The sequence below is a fragment of the Sorex fumeus genome, unplaced genomic scaffold, assembly GCF_029834395.1.
Source record: "Sorex fumeus unplaced genomic scaffold, SorFum_2.1 ptg000178l, whole genome shotgun sequence".
Classification (NCBI taxonomy): domain Eukaryota; kingdom Metazoa; phylum Chordata; class Mammalia; order Eulipotyphla; family Soricidae; genus Sorex; species Sorex fumeus.
In genome coordinates this window covers 215,001-217,754 of record NW_026606235.1, presented here as the reverse complement: position 1 = coordinate 217,754, position 2,754 = coordinate 215,001, and positions in this window count along the sequence as shown.

Here is a 2,754-nt window from a genome sequence, read left to right as displayed (position 1 = left end):
GCCTTGCGCATGGCCAACCTGGGTTCGATTCCCAGCATCCCATGTGGTCCCCTGAGCACTGCCAGGGTTAATTCCTGAGTGCAGATTGAGGAATAACCCCTGAGCATCACCGGGTATGACCCTCCCCCCGCAAAAAAAGACTGCAGTTTACCATAGGGTTGCATTGTACATTCTATGATCTTGAATACATGGGTAATGACAGGTATTCATCACTGTGGTATCACAGAGTACTTTTACTTTCCTAAAGTACTCTGTGCTTGACTCTCCATCCTTTTTTCCCTAATACCTGGCAGTTATTGTTTTGTTTTGGGGCCACACCTGGCGGTGCTCTGGGGTTAGTTACTCCTGGCTCTGCACTTAGGATTCACTCCTGGCGGTGCTCAGGGGACCATATAGGATGGCAGGGATCCAACCCGGGTTGGCTGCATACAAGGCTAATGCCCTATCCACTGTACTATCTCTCTGACCCTTAGTACTTGGCCACAGTTGATCTTTTTACTGTCTTCCTAGCTTTGCCTTTTCCAGATTGTCACATAACTAGGCTTTTTTTTTTCTTGTTTCTGGGAATGTGAGTCTCAATCAAGAATTATGGTAGTCTTTTCAGATTAGTTTCTTTCCGCTTAGTAATATGCACATAAATTTCTTCCATGTCTTCTCATGATTTGACAGCTTATTTCTTTTATTGCTTTTGGGTAGAATCTGGTGGCATTCAGGGCTAACTCTCACTGATTCTGCTCAGGGATGACTTCTGGCAGTGCTTGGGGCAATGCTATATGGTGCTGGGAATTGAACCTGGGTTGGCAGCAGGCAAGGCAAGAGTCCCACCTGCTGTACTATCTCCCTACCCACCTTGATGCTCTTTGAAAGCATGATCTCCAATGAAAACATAATATTCTCTCTTACGGACATACCTCAGTATACCTAGCTATTGCTTTAATATGAAATATATTTTTTCAAGGCAGTAAGTATTGTCATAAGACTGGGGTGAATGTGCTGCATCTAGATCTTTAGATCACCTCTCATTACTTTTCTCAGAACTGATTCCTAGAAGCAAATTGGACTGACTCAAATAATTCTTAGTCATCATGTTAATTTTTCTTACAATTTGTGCCAAGTTCATTCCATCAGCAGCAGGATGAAGTGCTCCTCTCTCATCCTTGCCAACTGTCAGTCTTATGTTTTCAAAAATCTGCTCATTTGAAAAGTGATGAGATCATAGGGGTCTTCAAATACCTTCCCTTATGGTGCTGTGGGCTGGAGCGATAGCACAGTGGGTAGGGTGTTTGCCTTGCATGCGGCCGACCCAGGTTTGATTCCTCCGCCCCTCTCGTAGAGCCCGGCAAGCTACCGAGAGTATCCCGCCCGCACAGCAAAGCCTGGCAAGCTACCTGTTATGTATTCAATATGCTAAAAACAGTAACAACAAGTCTCACAATGGAGATGTTACTGGTGCCCACTTGAACAAATCCATGAACAATGGGAGGACAGTGCTACAGTGCTACAGTGCTGTGTGGCAGCCACTGTACCAGGCACAGAGGGTCCCAGTAAGAAAGAGACTGAGATTCTGGCCTGATTCTATCACCAGGCTTCTATGATCTCCTGGTGTTCTTTAACTACTATTAGTATTTTCAGGGTTTCTAACTGTGAATGGGGCCTGACCACTGGGGAAACACCCATTTTCTGGGTAAATTCTCAAAGCAATCTTGCAGGGGCGGAGGCAAGAAGGAAATGAGGAGCAGAGAGGTGAACCACTTGCCCAAGGTCATGTACCAGTTAAGTGCCTGAGGAGGAAGCAATCAGCCGCCAACTTCTAGCTGGCGTTCTTCAGAAAACCTTCAGGATGTGAGTTTAGAAAGCATTAGCTAGCTTCCCATCCCTGAGAGTCCCCTTTAGTTGCCAGAGCCTCATCTGCACCAAACCTGGGCCTTCTGCCAAGTGAGAACCATGAAGTAGATCTTGGGGGCCCTGGCATTGGTCCAAACACAGCATCTTGTTCCTTCACAAAAGGGGCTCTCTGAAATGAGACTCTTTGCTTCCTAGTCATTCGCTCCATTTTTAACATTTTTACATGACCTCTTTTCCGCCATCTCCCCCAAACGGTATGACATTTCAAAGAAAACCAAGCTCTCTTTTTCAACAGAAATTCTTGCATTTTCAGTGCTCGTTCCCCCAAGAGAACACCACAGCCCTCACCCCAATCATGGAACCATCCCCCACTTGGAGGGCTTCTAGCAAATGCCCAGCACTATCCCACGCCTTCCCTGCTAATTCCAACCGAAGGCAGACCTGAGCAGCAGCACGGAGAGCCCGATTTTGCTGACAGAGAGGAAGCTGAGTGCTCGGCTCTCTGGTGAGGCGTGCCCAGGGAGTCAACTATGGGACTGCTTGGACCTCACAGTCCAGCCTTGTCGGTTTTCATCAGCCAGAGCTGTGCTATCTCATACTGGGGCTCTCTGCCCATTTGGCCCCTTAGACAGACATTCATGCACTCCTTCTTGTAGCACTAGCCACATTCTCAGGGTATCTGCGCTGACCCACGGTCATTTCACTGTGCAAAGATCTGCAGGACAGCATAGCCTAGAACTCCTAAGAAAAAGATTTGGTGACTTCACCCCTCGGGGAGAGCCAGGATGTCTGCCATGTGTCAGCGCCCTGTGGAGTAGTTGGTCAGAAGTGAGTTTCCCTTGGTGAGGTCATGCTGGAACCTTCCTTGGTTCTTCTTCCCTTTCTCTGGTTGGGGAGAGCTGCAGGCTG